General features: G+C 36.4%; 1 protein-coding gene and 1 pseudogene across 1 annotated transcript in view; both read right to left on the bottom strand.

Moving 5' to 3' along the window:
* The window catches only part of RPL39 (ribosomal protein L39), a 362,820-nt gene that overhangs the window by 142,615 nt on the left and 207,578 nt on the right, over positions 1-12,627 (bottom strand). The window lies entirely within an intron of this gene.
* LOC105857332 (non-histone chromosomal protein HMG-17 pseudogene) lies at positions 10,997-11,333 on the bottom strand (annotated as a pseudogene).

Genomic DNA, 12,627 nt, shown 5'->3' with positions numbered 1-12,627 from the left:
CTCCTGAGCTCAAGCAGTCCTCCTGCCTCGGCCTCCCAAAGTGCCACCGCGCCCGGCCTTATACAATACATCTTATGTGAAATGACAAGTGGCAAACAAATTTCTCAACAATAGTAGGTCACCAAATTCCTTCATCTAACAGTTACTATAAAAATTAACTTATTAAAAAAGGCTGTACATGCAACAAACATGATTAAATATTTTAAAATTAAACTGAAAAAAGCTATGAAATTTCATTTTTCCTTTTTACAAAAAGAAAGTTTCCAAAATAAAATTATGAACAAATTTAATTCTAAATATTTCCTTGTTGTTTTGAATTGTTCTCTAATACTATTTTGGTAAATAATTTATTTAACTGCTTTTTTAGATTCTCAAGGTGTCCTATATTAACATCTTATAATGGCAGTACAATTGCTGTAGACAAGGAAAGATTAAATGAAATAGTCATTAGACGGCACAAATCTATTAGATATCTCTGACATTTCTGCAAACCTTTCAGGAACTTTTGGTAATGAAGAGGTTTTGTTTTTGTTTTTGTTTTTGTAGCTGTTTCATTTCTGGTACTGAGAACCCTATCAGGCTAGTAAATATTTCATCTACAAAGTCTACATCTAGAAATATGCAGTACCATCGTACCATCAGAAACCTTTGCAGTTATCCTCAAATGCCACTAGAACTTGAGAGATTTGCAGTTAAAGTTACAATAAATGCTTTGAATTTCACTGTTGTAACTTCCTTTAGTTTGCTGGCCATTAGGACAAACAAATAGATAAAAGGTGAAGGATACAAATCCACAGCGACAGAAAGATTAGTGCTATTCTCTGATGATCTTAAAGAACAAGTCTGTAAATGGCACTTATTCTCATTAGAAATTTGTGAACTGGTTGGCTGTGGTGGCTCATGCCTGTACTCCTAGCACTCTGGGAGGCTGAGGCGGCAGGATGGAGAGAGCACAGGAGTTTGAAACCAGCCTGAGCAAGAACGAGACCCTGTCTCTACAAAAAATAGAAAAATTAGTCTGGTATGGTGGTGCATGCCTGTAGTCCCAGCTACTCGGGAGGCTGAGGCAGGAGGATCACGTGAGTCCAAAATTTTGAGGTTGCTGTGAGCTATGATGACGCCACTGCACTCTAGCTCAGGCGACAGAGGGAGACTCTAACTCAAAAAAACAAATCTTATCTTTGTTCGTAAAATCATTGGTTAGGGGTACATGACAATGAACTATAAAAATTACTGTTTTGGTTTCTAGCAGATGAATAACCAAAAGACTTGTCTTCATTAGTCATTTGTTCATATAAATTCCAATTATTTCCATTTTTGCAAATCAAAGAAAAATTATTCATGGTATTAGGATTATGTGAAAATCTCTCTATACTTTTTTTTTTTTTTTTTGAGACAGAGTCTCACTTTGTTGTCCAGGCTAGAGTGAGTGCCGTGGCGTCAGCCTAGCTCACAGCAACCTCAAACTCCTGGGCTCGAGTGATCCTTCTGCCTCAGCCTCCTGAGTAGCTGGGACTACAGGCATGCGCCACTATGCCCGGCTAATTTTTTTTATATATATATATATCAGTTGGCCAATTAATTTCTTTCTGTTTATAGTAGAGACGGGGTCTCGCTCTTGCTCAGGCTGGTTTTGAACTCCTGACCTTGAGCAATCCGCCCGCCTCGGCCTCCCAAGAGCTAGGATTACAGGCGTGAGCCACAGCGCCCGGCCTCTCTATACTTTTATCTGCATTTCTGTTCAAAGTCAATGGCTGCAATTCTTTAGTTTCCATCTGTTCTTCATCCTAACTTCTTATTTCATAATGAAATAATTCATAAGTCCAAAGATGACCAGTGGGACCTAGGTAACTAGTTTATAGGAGATAGTTAGAGATAACCAGGAATACTGTTGAAGTCAGGAAACAGAAAAGGCCATTCTTCTTAAATTTAAATTGTTTCCTGTTGAAATAATGAGTTAGTACCATAGATATGTAGTGGTATCTGTATATTAATAATTAGTTAAATATTGATAACTAGTGAAAACTATTAGAATAGAACTAATGAGTAACTAGTCACAGGCAGAAAGCTGCAAATCATAATAATCTCATGTCTATATTATTTCCTTGTTGGAATAATGAATTAATTGAAGAGCTATCCAGTGTGATGTAGGTAATTTTTAAACTAGAGGTAACTAGAGAAAACTAGAAAAACAAATTGAACTCACCAAGCTGAAAAACACCTAAGTACACCTGAGTTCTCACCCTAAGTTCATATTTCATCTTGGAATAAAATGTTAGTACTATAGATAAATAGTACCTAAGTAACAACTTTATTAGAGTTAACTAGAAGTGACTAAGAGATCTAGGAAGTCTTAAACATATTTTTCTCACAATAACTTGTTATTGCTTATTGGAAAAATGAGTTAATATTAGAGATAACTACTGATAACTAGGTAACTACTTAACTGGAGGCATAAAACAAACATAGCTTGAAGCCAGGAAATGGAAAACAAATGTTTTCTCACATATGAATTATCATATCTTGTGGAATTAATGAGTTAGCCCAATGGGTAATTAGTCACACCTAGATAACTGTCTTACCAAAGGTAACTAGACATAACTAGATATACTGGTTAAACTTAGGATTTTGAAAAACCCATTCTTCTCACATATAAATATTTATATCTTTCATAATGTGGAAGTAGTGCTATAAATAAGAGTTAATCTAAGTAACACTCATATACAGATAGTTAGATATAACTAGAATGAGTATGTGAAGGCAGGATGCTGTTAAACATATTTTTCTCAAATTCAACTTTGTAATTCTTGTTAAAAAACTTGTAATATAGATAATATGTGGTACCTATGTAAGTACTTATCTAAAGATACTAAACATAACTAGAAAAATACTTGAAGCTAGCATATTGAAAAACATATTCTTCTTAATTCCAAATTTTATTTCTTCTTTACGTAAGGTATTGGAAATATAGATAACTATAGATTTATATTTATCTCTATATATTTATCTATAGATATTTATATTTATCTATTTATAGATAACTATAGATATTTATATATATAAATATATATATAAACTATAGATATAAACTATCTAGTTTATATCTATATATAAACTATAGATATAAACTAAGTAGTTTATATATAAACTATAGATATTTATATTTATCTATTTATAGATATCTATAGATATTTATATTTATCTATAGATATTTATCTATAGACAACTATAGATAAATATAGATAACTTGGTAGATATGTAAATATTTAACTTGAGATAACTAGAATTAGCTAGAAAACTGCTTAAAGCTCCAAAGCTGAAAAATACATGCTTTTCATCTCTAAAATCTTTGTTTTTATTTCTTTTTGGAATGTGGAAGTAGTGCTTTAAATAGCTAGAATACTGAGGTAAGCTAAATTACATAAAGATAACCAGGTATATCCTTGATGACTAGTTGAAGGTACTATGGGAATGAGGAGGAAACTCCCTCTTCCCTCCACCCCAAAGTCTGCTGAAAGATCAACTCACAATTAAGACAGATTAATAAAAGAAAGAGGTTTATTTGCCCATGGGGAGAATCACAGAGTGATTACCCAATATCCTAATGAGGCCCAGAAATTTTTAGACACTCCTTTTAGAGGAGAGATGAGCAATATAGATAATGCTGCTTAGGGGCAATAAATGGTTGCTAGGGAGGATGAATGGATGAGGGAACAGATTGACTTGTAAGAGATTCTCTTTGCAAATTAAATTAACATGAGAGGTCGTATATGGAAAATGATTTGAGCCAGGTCTGGATGCATTCTTGATCATCTTTCTTATAATATATTGAGATAACAGGGAGGGGAAAGGAAGTCAATTGTTCTTTTTTATGGATCCATCTGGTTTATACAGATAGAGGGAAAGCCCCTTCCAAGGTCTGTTGGTTGATCTCTAAGGGCCTTGAATTCAAAATAAATACTCTTTATACCAAGGAATCATATTTTGGGGCAAAATTTCCTAAGCTTCTTCAGCAGGGAGCTAAAAAACACATTTTACTCCATCTAACTTCTTATTTCTTATTGAAGTAATGTGTTAGTAATATAGATAACCAGTGTTACCTAGGTAACTACTTACCTAGAAATAACCGGAAATAAGCAGAAAACCAATTGAAGCCAGGATTTGAAAATGCATTTTTCTCAAGTGCAATTTATTTCTTCTTGGGGTAAGGTATTGGAATGGGAGAAAACTAGTGGTACATAGGTAACTATTTGACTAGAGATAACTTGAAATAATTGGAAAACTACATGCTGCTGAAGAAACAACAACAAAAAACCCCCATGCACTTCTCTTTTCTAAAACCATTTTTGAATGTTATTACTACAAATAACTAGTAGTAAATAGGCATTTGGTTAACTGTGGATAACTAAGTATGAGTAGAATAACTAGTTAAAGCTGGGATTTAAAAAACGCAACACAAACTTGTCAACTATAAATTCTCTTTATCATTGGAATAATTAGTTACTATATTCAATTGTACCTTTGTAATTACTTAACTAGAAATAACCAGAGATAACAAGAATACCTAGATGAAGGCAGGAATCTGACAATCTCGTTCTTTTCAACTCTAAATTCTATTTATTTGCTGAAGAAACAGCAGGTCAGTCTAGAAAGCCTAATAAATATACTTCCCAATACTACAGTCTTACCTATTGTTGGATAACGAGTTAGTACTATAGATAACTACTTGTACCCAGGCCACTAGCTAATTGGATATAACTTGATATGAAAATGAAGCCAGAGAATTGAGAAAACAGTCTTCTCATAAATAACTTTTTTATTTCTTGTTAGCGTGATTAATTAGTCCTGTACAACTATTGGTCCCTAGGTAACTACTGAACTGTAGATAACTAGAAAAACTGAGAAAAGCCTGGATGTTTGAAAGCCACAGCCTTCACAAATTTGAATTTTTTTTGTGTGTGAAATAATGAGTTTATACTATAATATCTGGTGGTACTTATGTCAATAGTGAAATAGATTTAACTAGAACTAACCAGAAAAAAAATTGACGTTATGATTTTGAAAAAAGATGATTCACCACACTAACTTCTTATATCCTATTATAATAATGAGTTAGTATTATAGATCACTGGTGATGTCCATTTCATTACTTAACTTGAAGTAACTGGAGATAATTGAAACAAGTATTTGAAGCCTGGAAGGTGAAAAACAAAGTCATATAGTACTACGTTCTTATTCCTTGTTGGAATTTTGCCTTAGAACTACAGATAAATGTTGGAACCTAAAAAACTAGATAGGTAAAGATAACTGGAGGTACCTAAAATGACTAGTATAAGCCAGGAAGCTGAAAAATATTCTTCTTAACTCTGAAATATTCTGTGTTGGTGTAATGCTTTAATACTATAGGTAATTGGTGGTATCTAGGGAATCAGTAAAGTACACATTGTTTATGATAATTAGAATAATTAGTTGAATCCAGAGTGTTGAAAAATATATTTCAACTCTACCTTATTTCTTGTTGGAATTATTGGTTAATACTACAAATAACTAGGTGTCCCTAGGGAGCTAGATAATTGAAAATAAGTAGAGAGAAGCAGAACAACTACAGAAACCCAGAATCTGCAAACACATTTTTTTTTTTTTTGAGACAAGAGTGTCTCAGTTTGTTGCCCAGGCTAGAGTGAGTGCCATGGCATCAGCCTAGCTCACAGCAACCTCAATCTCCTGGGCTTAAATGATCCTATTGCCTCAGGCTCCCAAGTAGCTGGGACTACAGGCATGTAGTCCCGTTAACCATGCCCAGCTAATTTTTTGTATATATATTTAGTTGGTCAATTAATTTCTTTCTATTTTTAGTAGAGACGTGGTCTTGCTCAGGCTGGTTTCAAACTCCTGACCTCGAGCAATCCGCCCACCTCCGCCTCTCAGAGTGCTAGGATTACAGGCGAGAGCCACCACGCCTGGCCGCATTTTTTCTTTTTTTTGGAGACATAGTCTCACTCTGTTGCCCCAGCTAGAGTGCCGTGGAGTCAACCTGGCTCACAGCAACCTCAAACTCCTGGGCTCAAGCGATCCTTCTGCCTCAGCCTCCTGAGTAGCTGGGAATATAGTCATGCCCCACCATGCCTGGCTAATTTTTTCTATTCTTGGTAGAGACGGGGTCTCGCTCTTGCTCAGGCTGGTCTCTAACTCCTGAGCTCAAACGATCTGTCCGCCTTGGTCTCCCAGAGTGCTAGGATTACAGGTGTGAGCCACCACCTCCGGCCTTGCAAACACATTTTTTAAGATCTAAATTCTTATGATTTGTGAAGTATGATTATGTAGTGGTACCTAGGTAATTAGACACAATCGGAGTAAATATTTGAGAACAGGAATTTAATGAAAAAACCCAAAAGATTATTTATAAAATTAAAATATCAATAATATTCTTAAATAATAAGAAGAACTAAGAATAATAAATGAGAATAACTACCTGTATCCAGGACACTAGCTAATTAGATATAACTATTGATACAGAAATGAAGCCAGAGAATTGAGACAACAGTCTTCTCATAAATAACTTTTTTATTTCTTGTCAGCATGATGAATCAGTCCTGTACAACTAAAAAGCCACAGCTTTTACAAATTCAATTCTCAAATCTAACTTATTTTGTGATAAAGCATTTGTATTATTGATAAGTAGTGGTACCTATTTATTTAGAGATAACTAGATATACCCTACAACATTAAAAACAGTAACCTTGAAAAATCATTTTTCTCACCACTAAATATTAATTCTTGTAATAATGAGTTATAATAGAATTATACATAACTATTGGTACCTAGGTGTATTAGAATTCTCCAGAGAAACAGAATCTATACGACATATATATATATATGTGTGTATATATATGTATGTGTGTGTGTGTATATATATATATAAATTTTTTTTTTTTTTGTAGAGACAAGGTTTCACTATTTCCCAGGCTGGTCTCGAACTCCTCGCCTCAAGTGATCCTCCTGCCTTAGCGTCCCAAAGTGCTGAGATTATAGGTGTGAGCCACCTTGCTCAGCCTAGGAATTCTTTATTCTCACTGTAATAATGGATCAGTAGCATTGATAATTTTTTTTCAGACAGAGTCTCACCCTGTTGCCCAGGCTAGTGTGACGTGGCGTTAGCCTAGCTCACAGCAACCTCAAACACCTGCCCTCAAGCGATCCTCCCTCCTCAGCCTCCCAGAGTGCTAGGATTACACATGTAAGCCACCATACCCAGCCTGATAATTAATTAGTATTGTCTTACTCTGTTTTGCATTGCTATAAAGGAATACCTAAGACTGAGTAATTTATAAAGAAAAAAAAGGTTTACTTGTCTCACGATTCTGCTGGCTGGAAAATTGGGCATCTGGTGAAAGCCTCAAGTTGTTTCCACTCATGATGGAAGGTGAAGAGTAGCCGGTGTGAACAGATATCACAGAGCGGGAGAGGAAGCTGGTGAGGTGCCAGGCTCTTTTAAACAACCAGCTCTTTTGAGAACTAATAGAGTAAGAACTTACTCATTTCTCCCCATGGGGTATTAGTCTATTCATAAGAGATCTGCCCCTATGACTTAAACACCTCCCATTAGGCCCCACCGCCAATATTGGGGATGAAATTTCAATATGAGATTTGGAGAGGACAAACATGTAAACTATACCACTACACCCCTGGCCCCTCAAATCTTGTGTTCTTTTCACATTGCAAAATACAATCGTCTCTTCTCAATAGTCCCCAAAAGTCTTAACTTGTTCAGCATCATCTCAAAAATCCAAAGCCCAAAGTCTCATCTAAGACTCAAGGCAAGGCCGGGCGTGGTAGTTCACGCCTATAATCCTAGCACTCTGGGAGGCTGAGGCAGGCGGGTTGCTCGAGGTCAGGAGTTCAAAACCAGCCTGAGCGAGACCTCCCACCCCCATCTGTACTAAAAATAGAAAGAAAATTGACCATCTAAAAAATATACATACAAAAAATTAGCCGGGCATGGTGGCACATGCCTTAGTCCCAGCTACTTGGGAGGCTGAGGCAGGAGGATTGCTTGAGCCCAGGAGATTGAGGTTGCTGTGAGTGAGGCTGATGCCAGGGCACTCACTCTAGCCTGGGCAACAAAGTGAGACTCTGTCTCAAAAAATAAATAAATAAATAAATAAATAAGACTCAAGGCAAGTTCCTTCTAGCTATGAGCCTGTAAAATAAAAAACAAGTTATTTACTTCCAAGGTACTATAGCTGTACAGGCATGTGGTAAACATTCCCATTCCAAAAGGCTGAAGTTGGCAAAAGAAAGGGGTAAACAGTTGGTAGGTCTGGAGCCAAGAGAGAGACACATGAAGCCTCATGTGTAGCAAAATGCTGTTTATTTTGAGCATCTGGGTACAGGTGGGTGGAGGCAAAAATGTGTCCACTCCGAGGGAGGGGAAAGCCTTGAGTTTATACAGGGTTTCTTCAGTGGGTATAAGTGGGCCAGAACAGCTGCTTGTAATAAATTATTTTTCACACAACCAGCTCCTAGGACCCCTGCCCCAGTCATATCCCATCCTTCAGCTCCGGCATTGTCCTTATCAGGAGAGATAGGGATGGATGAAGTTTGTCCCTGTGGGGTGCGGGGAAAGGAATGCTGGCTGCAGCTGTCTGTTAGATTTAAAACATCTGGAGACTCTCCAGACTTCTGCAGCTATTTTTTTTACAAGCTTAAATTTTCCATTAACCACATTCTGTCCCATACATACTTTTCGTGTTTCTACCTGGAACAAACCTAACAGTAACTAGATGTAACTAGATACACTGGTTGAATTTAGGATGTTGAAAACTGATCCTTCTCACATCTAAATGTTTTTATTTTTTTGTAATGTGAAAGTAGTATTGTAAATACATAATGTTACCTAGGTAAGACTTACATAAAATAACTATATCTAATGATAAAGAATAGGTGAAGGCAAGAAGATGGAAAACACATTTTTGTCAAATCCAATTTCATACAGGTTGAGTGTCCCCAATCTGAAGATCTGAAATACAAAATGCTCCCAAATCCAAAACATTTTGGGTGCCAACATGGCGCTCAAAGGAAATGTTTATCAGAAGAGCATTTTCAGATTTTGGATTTTCAGATTCAGGATGCTTAACCAGTAATTATCTAATGCAAATATTCCAAAATCAAAAAAAACCCTGAAATCCAAAATGCTTATGGTCTCAAGTATTTTGGATAACGTATATTGAACATGCATTTCTCACAGAAATAATATGTTAGTAATATAATTTATGGTACCTACATAAGTACCTATCTAGAGATAACTAGAAAATTACTTAAAGACAGGATGTTGAAAAACACATTCTTTTAAAATCAATATTTTTGTATATGAAATGTAGATAACTAGTGGTATCTTTGTAACTAGAGATAGCTATAAATAACTGGAAAACTGCTTAAAGCCCCCAAACTGAAAATTTTTAATCTCTAAAGAGATTTTTGCTTTTCATGGAGGAATGTGTCATTACTTTAAATACATAGCCAGAACTAGGTATATAGTTAACTATATATAACTATAGATAAGTAAAATAAATAGTTAAAAGTGGGAACCAAAATAACCCATAGACTTCTCCATTGTAAATTATTATTCTTGTTGGAATGATGACTTACTCCTAAAGATATTCAATTATAATTTTGTAATTAGTTAACTAGCAATACAATAATGAGATAAAAATATCTTTTCAACTCAAAATTCTCTTTACTTATTTGAATAATGAATTAGTGCTATAGATATCTTATGACACCTAAGTTATTAATAACTTAAGGATAAATGGTGATATCCAGAATAACAAGTTTAAACCGGGATGCTGAAAAAAAGTGGTTGAATCAAGGAACTTGAGCAACCATTTTTTTTCTTTTTTTTTCCAAGCCAAACTGTATCCAGCTTTAATAAATATACTTTTAATAAACAATCATGGTATTTCAGGCAGGACGTGGGCAGACAATCATTAACAGTATACAACAACTTTCAAACTCTCTTCTTCAATGGTACCAAAATCAGAAAGCCACTATAAAACCCAATGAAGTCTTCATTTTATGCTCTGAACAGAGAAAGTTTAGAGTGAGGGTTGACATTTCACATTTAGCATGTTGTTTAACAACTTTTCACAAGCCGACCCTGACTTTCAGGAAATGAAGTGAAAATGGCAGAATTTATCTGAAGATCCACAATCTACAAATGGAACTGATGCTCTTTTGAGGGAAGCCATCTCAGTGGTGCTACTGGAAAAGTCGATGTTACCCGACATATTGGTAAGCAATTATTGGAGGTCAAGCCCCAAGAGGTGTCTGGGTTTAAGGGAGTTAAGACTATGCTGAAGGCAGAGAGGGAGAATAGGACATAAAAACAAATTAGTTTTTCCATACCACAAGGCATTTGTGCCAAGGTGGCTATGTGTCAACCTCAGGGAATCCCTCCCCTGAGAGCCAAGAGGAAGTCTCTCAAAACTAAAAAGGGAAGGTGTTTTCCCCATATCAATCTAGCTTTGGAGACATTCTATTAGTGACATATGCTCCTTCACCCCCCAAAAAACAACGAAGTGTTCTGTGTGCTAACAATATAGCTTAAAAAAAAAAAGTAAAACAAAATTCTGCATTTTTATAAAACTTGATAAAAAAATAGTATTTCAGGCCGGGCGCAGTGGCTCACGCCTGTAATCCTAGCACTCTGGGAGGCCGAGGCGGGCGGATTGCTCGAGGTCAGGAGTTCAAAACCAGCCTGAGCAAGAGCGAGACCCCGTCTCTACTATAAATAGAAAGAAATTAATTGGCCAACTAATATATATAGAAAAAATTAGCATGGTGGCACATGCCTGTAGTCCCAGCTACTTGGGAGGTTGAGGCAGCAGGATTGCTTGAGCCCAGGAGTTTGAGGTTGCTGTGAGCTAGGCTGACGCCATGGCACTCACTCCAGCCTGGGCAACAAAGCGAGACTCTGTCTCAAAAAAAAAAAAAAAAATAGTATTTCAAACTGTACAGTCACCAGAAGTACACAGTTATCAAAAATGCACACACTTCACTTGGCATCTCCAGCACCTTCAGCTTTCTGTGCCTGGTCTGTTTTGGCATCTCCGTTTTCTGCAGGAAACGGAGATTCCTGACTCCTTGCCAGCGTCAGCTTTTCCCTTTTTCCCTTTGGGTACCTTCTCTCCCTTATTTGCAGGGGCCTTTTTAGGCTTGGGCTCTGGCTTTGGAGGAGCAGGTTTAGCAGACAACCTCGCGGATCTTCTCTGTGGTTCGTCCTTTGCCTTGGCTTTATCTCCTTTAGCATCCCCTTCAGCCTTTCTCTTGGGCATGGTGTCGAGGCGGCGGGACAGAGGTGCTGGACGCGGGGATGCAGCAGCGCGTGAGCTTTGGTCGGTCGGGGGGTCGTTTTCGCCTCCTCTTCTTCACATTGCTTGAACCATTTTTTCAATACGACATTCTTACTTATTCTTGCTATAATAAGTTATGGCTATAGATTACTATTGGTACGTAGATAACTAGTTTAATAGTGATAGCTAAGATCCCTAGGAACTCTCTTTGAGTCCAGAAGTTGAAAAGCCATTCTTCACCACGCTAATTCTTATCTCTTGTGAGAATAAAGGTTTAGTATTATGAGTAACTACCAGTAACTTTATCTCTTGTGGGAATAAATATTTAGTATTATGGATAACTACTACCTGGGTAAATAGTGTACTACAGACAACTACAGATAAGTTATAGCCAAAATGTGGAAACCACAATCTTCTCAACCCTGAATTCTCATTTCTCACTGAAATGATGCATCAGTACTATAAAAAATAGTAATCAGATAACTAGTTTACCAGATATCTAGAACAATTATTTGATCCAGTAAACTAGAAAACATGCTCTTTCATTGCTTGCTTCTTATTTTTTGAATATTCAGTCAGTAATGTAGATAATAAGAATTATATAGGTAAGGTTTAAATAAAGATAACCATATAAAAATGGACTAAATATTTGAAGCCAGAAGGCTGAAAAAGTCTTCTTAAATGTTAGTCTTAATCAAAACCACAATGAGATACCACTTCACACCTATTAGGATGGCTACTATAAACAAAACAGAAGACAACAAGTGTTGGTGAGAATGTAGAGAAATTGAAACCCTGAATGTAAAATAGTGCAGCTGCTGTGGAAAATGGTATGGTGGTTCCTCAAAAAATTAAACATGTGGCTAGGTGCAGTGGCTCACAACTATAATCCTAGCACTCTGGGAGGCAAAGAGAGGAGAATTGCTTGAGCTCAGGAGTTTAAGACTAGCCTGAGCAAGAGTGAGACCCCATCTCTACCAAAAATAGAAAAATTTGCCAGGTGTGGCAGCAAGTGCCTATAGTCCAGCTCCTCAGGAGGCTGAGGCAGGAGGATCATTTGAGCCCAGGAGTTTGAGGTTGTAGTGAACTATGATGATGCCACTGCACTCTAGCCAGTGGTAACCAGATAACTAGTCTACTAGAGATCTATAGCAATAGTTTGAATCCAAGAAACTGAAAAACATATGCTTCTCAATTCTCAATTTTTATTTTTTGAATATTGACTTAATAATGTAGATAACTAGATTTACTTAGATCTCATTTTAATAAAGATAAC

The sequence above is a fragment of the Microcebus murinus genome, chromosome X (assembly GCF_040939455.1).
Source record: "Microcebus murinus isolate Inina chromosome X, M.murinus_Inina_mat1.0, whole genome shotgun sequence".
Taxonomy (NCBI): Eukaryota; Metazoa; Chordata; class Mammalia; order Primates; family Cheirogaleidae; genus Microcebus; species Microcebus murinus.
Note: the sequence above shows the minus strand (reverse complement) of the source record. Positions and strands in the feature narration are given on the sequence as shown.